This window comes from Eretmochelys imbricata, chromosome 7, assembly GCF_965152235.1.
Source record: "Eretmochelys imbricata isolate rEreImb1 chromosome 7, rEreImb1.hap1, whole genome shotgun sequence".
Lineage (NCBI taxonomy): Eukaryota > Metazoa > Chordata > Testudines > Cheloniidae > Eretmochelys > Eretmochelys imbricata.
This window is the reverse complement of record NC_135578.1, coordinates 15326415-15340991: the sequence shown is the minus strand read 5'-3', so window position 1 is coordinate 15340991 and position 14577 is coordinate 15326415.

The window sequence follows — 14577 nt, the reverse complement described above, 5'->3', positions numbered from 1 at the left end:
GGTTTGGGTCATATTTTGTGGTAATATACACACCAGGATTCCAAAGCCTTGGGAAAACGTGGGAGCTGGAAGTTCAACATAGATTTCTCAGTGACCTTGACTTCATGGTCTTGTTATTGCTAGTAATTCCCATTATGCAAATCCCTGTTCTCCTTCTGAAAGATTTAAGTAAGAGAAGTAATAGAAACTTCACTGCTAGTCAATCAAAAAACTTGCCTTAGCAAGAATACTAATATGCTGCAGATGACACCTCCCAAGTACTTAAAGTATAAATATCAATACCAATCTGTCTCTTTTCCTTCCCAGCCTGTAGAAGAAATAGGGTCAGAAATAGGGACAAGATGACTTAGTAGCTTCCATCTCTAATGTGTATTATTCTATAAAAGTTCATTTAAAAATGGTTGGCACATTACTGTGAGGCACTTGAGCATTTCCTGCAAGGGGCTGTCCTCAGTGGAACTGAGGGTATTTCTCTTGTTCTTATTGATGACCCCATGGGACCTCATCATCTCCTCTACTGTGATTTAATGCTGTAAGGACATTGAGGCATGAATCTACACAATTTAAATGTAATCAACTTCTCAACTTTATAAATTTTCAGACAGTTATTGCCACTTATAGTTTCTGATTATGTACGTATGATAGACAAGATGATAGAACAGGTAGGGGACCAAGTAACTGAGTTTTGGGGTACCAAGAGGCTCCTCACTTCATGAGGGTCATCTCAGTCTCTGAACTGGAGTTCTCCAACTTGGGCCTGTGGTCACTTGATTTTTATACATGAATTTGTACTTCTGTGTCATCAGTCATGTCACATACCCAGTTATACATTTACCCCAACTTTCAGAATTTTGTTTTTCATTCTCCATTTTGTGTTGTGTTAAACCAGTAGTATTGCATCAACATAACTCAATTATCCTTTCACCGTTCAACATACATTGCCACAAACCACTAACATTAACTTAGCAAAACACAGCCTTTATTTTTACCATTTAGCAATTTTCCATCTTTTAGTACCATAGTTAATTACATGTGTGTCATACTAAATTATTCATTAATCTTTATTTCTTATTTGAGTAGGAAAGTTATGGAGAACCCCCTGCTCTATCATCAGTATATTCTTATATTTTCCAAACATGGGTTTTCAGGGGACTTTTATTTGAAGTTTAGCAATTATATTACCAAATCATTTTTCAGTTACCTTGAAAAAGGTCTTGTCAGCAATCTTGCTTTTCCCATTTTGAGGTCCTGTCAGTTAGGGCCTACGTGTTTTGGCTGTTCCCCAACGTTTCAGTAATTTTTCAAAAGTGCCTAAATTCTGTTGAAAATCAATAGGCCTCAGGCTCCCCACTCACTCAGACACTGTTGAAAACTTTACTTGTTTGCCTTTGTTGACTCTTGTTATGAACTGCAGATTCAGGACAGAAGGTCTAAAAGTAATGGAGTATGTTAGTATTTATCTTGCAGTAGGCCCAGTCGTGGAGCAGGACTCTGTTACGTGAGGTGCTGTGCAAATACAGAACAAGCATAGGCATGACGTTTTTCCTCTATAGAAAATGTGAAGTAATCTTTTGTAATAAAGACTTACTGTCTGGGCAGAATTACACATAGGTAACAGCAGCCCTAAGTCATGCCCTGTTGTATGGACCACAGCTATGTAAGGAATTGAACAAATCTAACACTCTCTCTCTCCTCCCTCCCCTCTCCTGCTCCACGTGATATTAATATGCTGCAAGCTGCTGCTAATCTGAGAATTTGCACGTTGGCGCTCCACTCTGTTTTACCACTGATGCTTACAGAGTGGTGACAAGATTGGTTATCTCAACAAGATGAGGCAACTGAAGTTATTACAGGCACTGGCAGAGTGACTGTGAGAAAGCAGCAAGAATTTACATTGACATCAGTACGGTAGCAGGAGACCGTAGGAGCAGAGAGAAGCACTCTGTACCTGTGAAACAAACATTTTTAGATCACCCAAAGGAATTTTTTTTAGCCTAGCGCTCCATTGTGTGGTGAAATACTTAATGTGATGTAGGGCATCTCCTGCATCATAACATACATTCTCTGTGTGTATGGGCTTTGTTTTGTAATCGGAGGTGATAAATATACAAAAGGCCTATAAGGGAAACTAACAGTTGAGTGTAAAATATGTTTTTGCTTTAGTTAAAAGCAGTTGCTTCAGAAGAGTCAATGAATCTGATGTGTTCTTGTATGGCTTATCCCGTGTCTCCTTTATGTTAAGATTATTTGTGTGCCTCAATGTGTGAAGGGATTGTTTGGTTTTTTTATACAAGAAGTTTCCTTTGTGTTGGTGTAACACCAGCACACCCCGGTTGTTGGTGGGCAGGATCAAATTTGGGACCTCTGGAGCTTAGTGCATGAGCCTCTACTGCATGAGCTAAAAGCCAACTGGCTGTGGCCTAAGGCTGTAGAGCAGACTCATTTTATCTCTCTCTTTAAGTGGTCTCTGTGCTACTAGGTGGGAGAGAACACCACACCCAGAACATGTGTGGGTTACATTTGCATGTGAGCTCCTTTTGTTGTTTTAATGTTGCTGATCTTCGGTCAGTCTGCACAACTGCAACTGCGCAAAAACTGGATTGTGGTTCTGACAGGCATGAAATGCAGCCCTAATATTGAGGAAAATTACTGACAGTCAAAACAGCAGCCTTGACTACAGCCTCTTCCTGATGGACGCCCTGTTTGCTCTGCATTTTCTCCTGATATCCGGGCTCGTCATGATGCCTTTGTGTGGCTTTGTTTCTCAAACCAGAGTACTTTCATGGGGCCCTTTTCTGGTTTAGTAAGCAATTGGAAATGCAATGAAAATAGACTGATTTCCAAACTCATGCTCTCCTACTGAAGAAATCTTTGTCACAAGAATGGACAAGTGTTTTCAAGTACTCTTCTGTTGCTTTTATTTATGAACATGACAAATGTTGAGGCTCCATTCCAAATGGGATTTCGGTGCTCATGCAATTGTCAGACTGAGCTTCCCAGAACCCTGCCCCTGTTTGCTCATTAAGTGTCCCATGTTAATATTTGAAATACTATTATTTCTCTGAGAACAGAAGCCTGTGGCTTGCTGCCCTGGTCCAGAAAACCAAGAAAAGCACTCCTCAATATTTTCTGCAGTTCTTAGGCTATTGCTCCTTATGGCTGGAAGAAGTAGCAGTAACTGTGGAGCTGGCCATTCCTTCAGCCAACCCCTTCCTAGTTTACAAAAACGTGTTGTTTAACTCTCAAAAGCCGACTCATGAAACTGAGACTGTAGACAAACGTTATGCTGAGCAAATCAATTCCAGATCAATGTAAAGCTGTTGCATGGTTGTAAGTATGGGACTCTGTTCTATGCAGCCTCCTGCATTTGGGCAGGTTGACAGGTATGGCAGCAAGCTCCTTTTTCGGAGAATAACAACTTTTCACTTCTGCAGAACCTCTCCCCTGTGGATTTTGCAGCAATCAAGTTATCTGGGTTTTCCCCAAGTGGACATTAGCTATTCCCCCTCACTCCTCCATGGAACAGCATCCCTCTCACATGTTATGCAGAGGCACATGGATAGTAGAGCTGTATAAACTGTGAACCCTGGTCCTGTCTCCAACACTTTCCGCTCCCCTCCACAGTTCCACGACTCCCCCCCCCACAAGGATTTGAAGATCCTGTGGAGATTAGCTCTCTCCCATACATCAGAACCCTACCAATTGTGAACAAAGCAGGGGAGTCATGATTTGTCCCTTTGTTAGTTAAACCTCACGGCATCCCCGTGAGGTGGTGTTGGCCCCATTTTACATCAGGGCAAACTGAGGCAGACTCACTGACATATCCAGGAATAGAACTTGAGCCCTACCTTTCGCTCCCGTCCTCTAATTGATGGAGAGCACTTCCTCCCATGGAAGAAGAAAGAGCTCAGAATCCACAGCCACAAACCTACTTTTTCCCTCCAGCATTGCACAGTGTAACTTCTTCCTTGTGGAGCAAATTCATCTTGTGGCTTGGAAGTCAGCATATCTGGGTACTAATGCCAGTTTAGTCAGTTATTCTTTGTGACTCTGGCCAGGTCATACACTGCCTCAGTTTCTTCACTTCCAAAATGATGGGGAGGCTTACCTGCCTTTATAAAGTGCAGTGAGATGCTTGATTTGAAAAGGACTATGCAACTGTAAAGCAATATTAGTGGTGATTAAGGACGGAGGATGAAATTTTTGAATGGAAAATATCAGCAAGGTCTAGATATGTCACTAAAAAAACAGACCCATATTATGTGGCTTCTGCAAAGTCTAGGCTTGCTTAGCCTAGTGCCTCCATTTTTAATTTATTTAAAATAAAGACCATTTCCCAATACCTAACAGGGATTATGGCCCCAGAGCAGAAGTAGTTTGGAATCCTACAGAGGCGAACCATGTCTTCAGAGGTTGAGATTGCTGGCAATGAAAAAAGAGGAAACAGCTGGAGAAAGCTGAGAGAGGCTTTTGGGGATAGGCTTCCTATAGATTAGTCTAATTGCTACAGCTGAGCATACAAGAAGAAAGGCAGAGCCAGGAGGGTGGTATATTTATTAAAAATATGTCCTTTTTGTTAGCTGGTTGTCAGGATCCTAGCTATTATGCAGATGTGGTTTTTGCAACTTGGTTTTTTTTAATCATGCTCGTATAGTTAACAGAATTGAAAAACGTAATTCTTAATAGCAACCTCTCAACATAGCTGTTCATTTTTGTACATTTACAGGCTGTTCATGTTGCCAGTAAAGAGGAAAAATGATCAAAACAAAACCCAGGCTATAAGGGAAGGTTCTTAAAGCTTAATCAATTTTCACTTATTTTGATTTGATATGGCTGTAACTTTCTGTGGAATGGGCCAAAATTTGTAAATTCTGGAAACTATCCTGTTTGAGGCTTAACTTTAACCACTTCTGGTGCAACCACCACCAAAAGAGACACTTAGGCAAGAATTAGAAGTTAATAAAGGACAGAGGAAAAGGACTGAGCTTGGTTTTAATGGGGGCTAACGAAAGGAACTAATAACTATAATCTTCCAAGTTTTCATACAAATAATTTAGACTAATGGCAGTCTTGTCTGCTCTACAAGCTTTCTACAATCCTTTCTGAGGATTATTACTGTCTTGATTTTGGAGATTCTAGGGATTTGTCACTGAGAGGTTGTGATCCTTTTTCTAAAGGCACTATCATCTGAATATTTGAAATGTTGGCTTATAGTATACATCAATATGGCTAGTCACATACATTCCAAACTGAGCCCTCATCCATCTGCCATGCGCCCACCCCCAATATCAAGGAAAACAGGGACTTGGACTTGAATCTTCCACAACCCAGCTAAATTTCCTAATCCCTGGGCTATTGACTACTTTGGGGTGGAGCTCTTCCGATCCCCAGCCCAAGAAACCTTCATGACACAATTTTTGGAGCCTAAATATATACACTTATTTAAAAAAAAAATCTTGGCCAAAGTGCACTACGTACATTAAGTAGCTCATGAATCATTACATGAAAATGGGACAACCTTCAAAGTCTCCAAATCTGACTATGACAACTCCAGGTCTAGATTTTTATCAGGAGCTTCCATCACTGGGGTATTTTTAAACTGCAAATGCAACAGTTTTCCGTGTTCTAATTCTATAAGATTGGGATAAAGTTGTTGTCATAGGAAAATTTAACGTTGAGAAGAAAATGCACACTGGGTATCCACCGTGTTCCTGGGGGTGGGGTAAGGGACAGTATAGGATACAAAAATAGCACTTCCTCTACCTCAGTCCCTTATGTGCCTCATTTTGGTGCATCTCTTTGAAACATTAGATGCAGTCATGAGGCATTGTCGTGGGTTGTATGTACCCCATGCTGGCCCAGCGCCCGAAGGATTAATACAGACTGGGTGTATAAAAGGGCTGGGAAGCAGATGAGTGGGGTAGCTACCAGAGGGGTGAGCAGCCTGGAGAAAAGAGTTCCTGATAGCAAGCTACTAAGGAGCTGTCCAGAGAGGACAGCCCAGGACGGGATGAACTGACTGATATGCTGGAGACTCGCACAGGTCTTCACCAGAAGAGGCAAAGGCTTCAAGAGCTGGAAAAGCCATTTTTCTCCACCAGTTCTTCCATAATACAAGTATGTGTTGTGTGGAGTGTTGGTTTTTGCTTTTTAAACACAGCTGTACCTGTAATTCTCCTCCAAACTCCTGGCCTCATCTTTTGATTGCTGGTGCCATCTAAAAGACTTCCAGTTTTCCCAGCATGTCCTAGGCCTCTAACTTAGCTGAGATCACAGCTATGAATGGAGAACCATTTTGGGTAACAGTATACGATTGATTTATAAAAAGGCAACTACAAAGAAACTTCCTTCGCCCTCCATTTTAAAAAGCAATTTCTACAGTTTGAGCAGATGCCCATGGTCTTGAACAACATGGAACTATGTTGCCATTTCACTTTGGCATATATGGTAGGCAAATATTTTTAAAGACTCTTTTGTTTTTCAAGAATTCCTCCTACTACACAGTATTATTAAGTCTGCTATTAACACACAGACTCTGAAGACTGTGCAATTTCAAAAAAATGAAAGATGATTCCTTACTGGATTTTTTTAAATGAACTGAATTAAAGTATTAACACTGAAAGTTAGACACTAATCAGCTAGCTGAAGAAAGCTACATTACACAGCTAATGAAAGCAGTAGGAAAGCACAAGGGAAATAAGAAGGATGCACTGCTAGTAGCAATGTATCACACCAAAGCTACCAAGGGGCTGATATTTACTAAAGAGAGCACAGATGCAACCAAGTTTTTATAGTCTTTCAGACCTCTTGAGAATTTGTGATAAGAAAAAAAAACCTCAGCTCTGTGAAAGCTAACCACATCCAGACTAGCATAACTGTTTTCTGAAGTAAGATAGTGGAGTTCCAATCCAGTCTAACTTTAGATGAGCGCATAACCAAGCAGCTTAACTAGTGAAATTTGGTACACTTAGTTTTGAGAATTACTATGCCAGAAGGTGAGTCAAAGTCCTTCATTTTTTTTACCCAACTTAATTCTTTTTTGTTTGTTTTTTAATATCGGGAAAACTACCTCAATGTGAAATCCTAGGGGAGACCAGATTCAGGTAGTTTTTAACACTTAATATTGCAAATAGAGGTCAAACCTGTCTTGAAGTAATAGAAGTTGTGACAGAGTGACCTGCTCCTTTAAGGGTAATGGTGTCCAGTAGTCAGCTCATCCTTATCATGCGGCATGGTCCCTTTAAGAATATGGGGTGGTCTGGTATTCAAGGGCTGAGATGATATGGGAGAGAGGAAAGGAGTCCCAGGAATAAGTAGCATATGGAAGGAAGCCTTACAGAGGGCTCCTCTCTCATCCGACTAGTAGGGAATGAGCTGGGAGAGGAGGACTAGCATATAAGTGCCTATTCCCTAATATTAGGGCAGACATCAGCAAGAGAAGTCTTCCAGAGGACTAATGGGGGGTGGGGGGGTGGCAGCAAAGAGAGTGGAAGAAGGGGCCAGCTGAGGGAGAAGCTGGCTGAAGTACACCCAGTTCCAGGAGTACAGTTGGGGCTTCTGCCTTAAGTAGGGAGATAAAAGCTGCCTGTGTTACCCACGCTTAGGGGAAGCAGTGCTGGGGAAAGTATTGGGGGTAGCCATGTTAGTCTGCATCCACAAGGATACAGTCCAGTGGCGCCTTAAAGACTAATAGGTTTATTTGGGCATAAGCTTTCGTGGGTGAAAAAACCCACTTCTCGAGATGCATGGAGTGAAAATTACAGATGCAGGCATTATTATACTGTCACACGAAGAGAAGGGAGTTACCTCACAAGTGGAGAACCAGTGTTGACAGGGCCAATTCAATCAGTCTGTTTCTGAAGTTCTTTTATTTTTTCAAGTATGGCTACACATTCTGTAACAGATTTAAAAGTAGTCATACTTGAACCAAAAAACTTCAGAAACAGACTTCAAAGAGAAACTGCAGAACTAAAATTCATTTGCAAATTTAACACTATTAATTTGGCCTGGAATAGGGACTGGGAGTGGCTGGCTCATTACAAAAGCAGCTTTGCCTCTGCTGGAATTGACACCTCCTCGTCAATTATTGGTAGTGGACCACATCCACCCTGATTGAATTGGCCCTGTCAACACTGGTTCTCCACTTGTGAGGTAACTCCCTTCTCTTCATGTGACAGTATAATAATGCCTGCTTCTGTAATTTTCACTCCTTGCATCTCGAGAAGTGGGTTTTTTTACCCACGAAAGCTGATGCCCAAATAAATCTATTAGTCTTTAAGGTGCCACCAGACTCCTTGTTAGTCCTGGGGTGGTGTCCCACAAGAGGAAAAGGGAAGTAAAGACAATCCCAGGAGGGGCAAGAGACCTTTTGTACATGTTAACGTGGGACTGTTGTTGAAGGTGGTGGTATTTTTGGACTCTGGGTACCTCAGAAGGGAACTAAACTTTTTTTTTCTTTTGGGTGTGCAGTGAAGGCCAAGCCTAAAATGCAAACTCCTCCAAAGAGTGGGGTGAGGGAAGGCTAAACCAAGTAGCTCCTGTAGAGTAAGAGAATGGTGCCACTATGTTTTAAAATACCTCACCAGTGTCGCTAATTCTAAGGAGATAGGAGTGAAGGGGGGCATCTAATACCAGAAACCTTGTGATATATTCCTATCTAAATGCTTCATGAGAGTTTGGGTTCCCTTTTGCAACCAAAAAAAAAAAAGTTTGATTGGGTAACAGAACGTTATCTTTGAAGGCTCCTCTGCCTCTTCTTTCAGCCATCCATCCTTCGCTAATAAGCACCCAACCAACCAACCGACTCAAGTAGATTTTTTTGATCTTGAAACCATAAAGCGTTAGGATTTAGAATGACCTACTTCTGAACAGTCATTTTGTAGGATGCGTTCCCTTGCCCAGGCAACCAAGGCCAACAATCACAGTTGAAGTTCTATAGGAAAGCTCCATCTGTAGACGTGCCTCCTAGGAAAGACTTCATTTGTCATAAGAAATAGTTTGAAGCTATGCTAATACAGCAAATATTAGATGTAGGCAGCCTCCTAAATAGACCAAAACATTTATTAATAGTCTCTAGTCTGTTGATATTAGGAAGCAAAGGCCTCAGAAAAGAGCAAGAGTAGAAAGATGTAAAAATGCTTATACTAAAAATGCTACAGGCCCCCAAATTATTGGACACCTACAGTACCTGGTGTTTGTGTAGTACCCACAGGTATTACTGTTTGAGGCAGATGGGCCTGCATATCAGAATTGAACCCCAAATATTTGACTTTAGGAGAAAGTGATATTTTACATCTACAATCAAATAACTTCCAGCCAGCCAGTTAATTGACATCAAAACATCTTGGCCTTTTAAGACCAATGACAGTCAGATGTAGCTTTCCAATTCAGGGCAGTGAGAGACACTCCTCCTGGGATTGGTGATCTTCCCCAATTATTACTGTACATGGAGTTTAAGGAAGCGTTTCTTTATTTGAGGTGATAATTAGATTGGCCTAATATAAAATCAATTTATCCTAAATTAGTTTGTTTTATGCTTTATTTAGGTTAAAATTTTAACCTTGTGGATTTCAGGTGTTTCTTCAGGCTTCTGAACCTGATGATTCCCCAGGATAAATTTAAGAGGTATCTTTGTGACCCACCCAGTGGTGGTCCATAGAACTGCCCAAACAGGAACACTTTGTGAAGAAAAATTGATTTGTGTACTGATCATTTCTGTCTGTAAGCAAGGTAGGTTCCAGAACCTTTGAGGGCCCGGAGTGGTAGACACCAGCCGATCAAGTGAAAGGCTGGCTAATTCCCCATAATAGTTGTGTAAGCCTGTGAGGCATCAGTGTAGTGTGATGGCACCCCGTTTGGCCAAGTGTGGTGCAGCACTTGGTCCCACATAAACTAGTGGGGCTGTCAGTCTATTCCTTGTGCCCAGGAGTCTGAAAACCCTTTTCTCACTGTCAAGTCTATCAGGGGCTTGGTAGGGGAACCCAGGCACACCCACTCCGTGGGGTTCCAGCTCAGAGACCTCAAGCTAGATAAATAGGATTAGGGTTCTTTGACTCTGACAGTACCCTGAACTTCTTCCTACTTTCTCCTGGGTCTCAGGGGACTAAGACTAAAAGGAATTTTAAATAAGTTCTTTGGATGGTGGAGGGAGAGAAAGGCCTTCCTGTTTTGGTAAGTCCCTGATTTCTTGGACGGTAGTGGGTTATTATGCAGAGGCTGTTACCTGGTGATTCTCCAGGATAGTACCGCAATCCATAAAAAGGTAACATAAGTGTCAAAATGCTGGTGATTAAAGAAAGTATATTGAACTAGTTGGTAGCACTGGTAGCTGCTGAGGGTTGCAATGGTAGTTGTGGATTATCTAACTGAGAAGCTTCCGGACAGGTTACAGTGCGTGCACGTGTGTTGAGAGGGTAAAAGGGAGAGAACATTTAGGGTACATCTACACTACAATAAAAGACACATGGCACGGCTGCAGCTGCTCCTTTGTGATTTCTTTCTCTTTGCCCTAACATCCCATCTGGTCATTTCCGGGTGAAAGAGGTCAAGATGCATGCAACGATGTGGAATAGCTCATTGACATGACTTTCCCACCCCTCAGTAACTCACATCTGATTGGGGAGCAGGTGCAGATTACCTTACTCCTCATCCTCCATTCACAGGCTGACCATCTTCTGGATTGATTTGGCTTTGTATAAAGGCAGCCTACACAACACTTGGGAGCCTTGCTCATCCCATACTGATACTTAAGGTCCTATCAAGAGGCCAGATAGTGTGTGTAAATGTTCTTGCTCACTATCCTCTGACACACACAACCCCTGCTTATTTCAGATTGTTAGACAATGGCTTCTCAAGCAAGAATGATGCCATAACATGTTTGAGGATAGTTGGTTACCCTGCAACAGTTGTCGCAATAATGGGCTTTGGCCCTTCAGACCACGAGTGGCATGGATACATCCCAGGTGGCCGACAGACCTTTCCTACTGGCCTAAAAAATATCCTTATTGAAACTGGATGAAACTCAAGCAAAGTCATTGCCCTCTCCTAAGCAGCCCTTTGCATCTCCATTTTCTCTGCCTCTTTCTTGAGCCCATGGGATAGTCCACGTAAACCCTTAAGCACTGGCGGCTGAGCAGCCTATTCCCCCCCACTCTTGTTCCTCTGCATTTTCTCACAACAGCTTCCTGTGTCCCCTCCTTCCACTCTTGGCTTCACACTCTTTAATACTACCATGAAAGTTGGAATAGCTTCCCTTTCTCTTCTCAACAAGCACCAAAACATTTCCTCATATTGCTTCAAATATAGGCAGTTGGGTACAGGGTGATTTTTTTCAGTGTATTGGCAATTCTGAAAAATTGGGGGGGCATTTGGGTTGAACCAAAACTTTTTTTATTTGCCTACAACTATGAAAGGCAAAAAAAATTCAGCTTTTTGATTTCAAACATTTTTAATTTTTTTTATTACGTTAAAGTTAAAGGAAATTTTGAATCAGTTGTTCTGAACTGGAAAAATCAATGTCAAACCAAAACATTTTAATTGGGGGGGGGGGGGGGAGAGATTTTTTCTTCTTTTCAACCAAAACTATTCAGCAAAACCAAATACAAAGTCATGAAATGTTTTGGTATTGCTGAATTTGCATTTTTGCAAAAGGGAATGGGGGAGAAGCTTCATACAAACATTTTTGCCCTTCCCACCTCTGCTACTGCAGTGATTGGCTCAGTATAAGAACCTAAATGGACTAAAATCCTTTTCTAAGACTACCTTCATTGATCTCATCACTTGATTATCTCACCACAGATTTTCAGGCTTGAAATTCATAGATTCCAAGGCCAGAAGGGACCATTGTGATAATCTAATCTGACCTCCTGTATAACATAGGCCATAGAATTTCCCCAAAATAATTCCTAGATCATATCTTTTAGAGGAAAAAAAAATCTAATCTTGATTTAGAAATAGTCAATGATGGAGAATCCGCCATGGCCCTGGTAAATTGTCACAATTGTATATTACTTTCACTGTTAAAAATATACACCTTATTTTCGGTCTGAATTTATCTAGCTTCAGCTATTGGATTGTGTCACACCTTCGTCGGCTAGACAGTAGAGCCCATTATCGAATATTTGTTCTCCATGTAGGTACTTAGACTGCAATCAAGTCATCCCCTTAACTTGAAGCTGCATAGATAGACTCAAAGAGCTAAATCACTGTAAGGCATGTTTTTTAATCATTTAATAATTTTCATGGCTCTTCTAAGCCCTCTCCAATTTATCAACATCCTTCTTGAATTGTGTGCACCAGAATTGGATACCGTATTGCAGCAGCAGTCACACTAGTGCCAAATACAGAGGTAAAATAACCTCTACTCCTACTTGTCCTCTGTGTATGCATCCCAGGATTGCATTAGCCCTTTTGGCCACAATGTCACACTTGGAGTTCATATTCATCTGATTATCCACAATCCCCAAATCTTTGTCAGAGTAACAGCTTCTCTTCAGGTAAGCATGCCCTACATTCTTTGTTCCTTGGAGTGTACTTTTTATGTTTAGCTGTATTAAAACATACATTGTTTTCTTGCTCCCAGTTTATCAAGTGATCTAGATTGCTCTGTTTCAGTGACCTGTCTTCATTATTTACCACTCCCACAATTTGTGTCATCTGCATACTTTGAGTGATTTATGTTTTTTCCAGATCATTAAGAAAAATGTTCAGTCACATAGTGCCAAGAACTGATTCACGAGAATCACACCCGTGATACGCATCATATCTGAGTTACCTCTCCAGGGAAAGCATCTTACATTCTTACATGTCCTGTAAGGCAATGTGCATATTTTTATGACAATAAGGAAAGAAAACTGCTATATTGAGTTTTCAGAGAGGGAATCTTTTTTTTTGTGAATTCTTGTGTTCCATTTTCATCCATCATTGTATTTGTTGTTTGTGCTATAGGCAGAAACTGCCACCGCTTCATACAGTGCTCATTTGTTCATGAAAGCTGACCTGGCAAGGCTTTCTTATTTGTAAATCAGGTAACTTCAGCAGCCAGAGTGCTCGAATGATTTTAATTTCTGTGAGAGAAACCGCAAAATAACTTGTTTTACTGCAGCAAGATTCTTGCATGCTTTGAATTTGCAAAGCTTTTGTGGCAGTTTCTCACTGTTTATTATTGCTTTCTCCTTCACTTTGACATGATACATGCTAGGCTTTGTACAAAGGGCTCAATATCCAACTCAATGCCAGACTTGAAGCTATCAAGTATCTTGTGATCCTGACAGTGTTTAATGACTTCTTTTCAAACTGCATGCAGGATGAATTAGCACCACATGAACAAATACACAACATTGATCTCTTAAAGATGACATGGTATATATTTATTGCCATCAACAGTGTGTGTAAAATAGATGCAAGATGATTACAACTGAGAGACCTGGCCAGTAAGCTGTTTTTTTTTTTTTTTTTTTTTGTTCTTACAGCAAGCTTGCCTTGAGAGATGCAATTTTTCACAGTATCATTGAAGATTAGGGTTGGAAGAGACCTCAGGAGGACATCTAGTCCAACCCCCTGCTCAAAGCAGGACCAACCCCAACAAAATCATCCCAGCCATGGCTATGTCAAGCTGGGCCTTAAAAACCTCTAAGGATGGAGATTCCACCACCTCTCCAGGTAATCCATGCCAGTGCTTCACCACCCTCCTAGTGAAATAGTTTTTCCTAATATTCAACCTAGACCTTCCCCACTGCAACTTGAGACCATTACTCTTTGTTCTGTCATTTGCCACCACTGAGTACAACCTAACTCCATCCTCTTTGGAACTCTCCTTTGGGTAGTTGAAGGCTGCTATCAAATCCCCCCTCACTCTTTTCTTCTGCAGACTAAATAAGCCCAGTTCTCTCAGCCTTGCCTCAAGTCATGTGCCCCAACCCCCTAATAATTTTTATTGCCCTCTGCTGGACTTTCTCCAATTTGTCCACATGCTTTCTGTCGTGGGGAGTCCAAAACTGGGTGCAATACTCCAGATCTGGCCACACCAGTTCCGAATAGAGGGGAATAATTACTTCCATTGATCTGCTGGCAATGCTCCTACTAATGCAGCCCAATATGCCATTAGCCTTCTTGGCAAGAAGGGCACACTGTTGATTCGTATCCAGCTTCTCGTCTACTGTTATTCCCAGGACCTTTTCTGCAGAACTGCTGCTTAGCCAGTTGGTCCCCAGCATGTAGCAGTGCATGGGATCCTTCCATCCTAAGTGCAGGATTCTGCACTTGTCCCTGTTGAAACCCATCAGATTTCTTTTGGCCCAATCCTCCAATTTGTCTAGGTCACTCTGGACCCTATCCCTATCCTCCAGCATATCTACCTCTCCCCCCAGCTTAGTTTCATCCGTGAACTTGCTGAGGGTGCAATCCATCCCATCATCCACATCATTAATGAAGATGTTGAACAAAATCATCCCCAGGATCGACCTCTGGTGCACTCTGCTTGATACCAGCTGCCAACTAGCCATCGAGCTATTGATCACTACCCGTTAAGCTTGACAATCTAGGCAGCTTTCGAACCACCTTATAGTCCATTCATCCAAT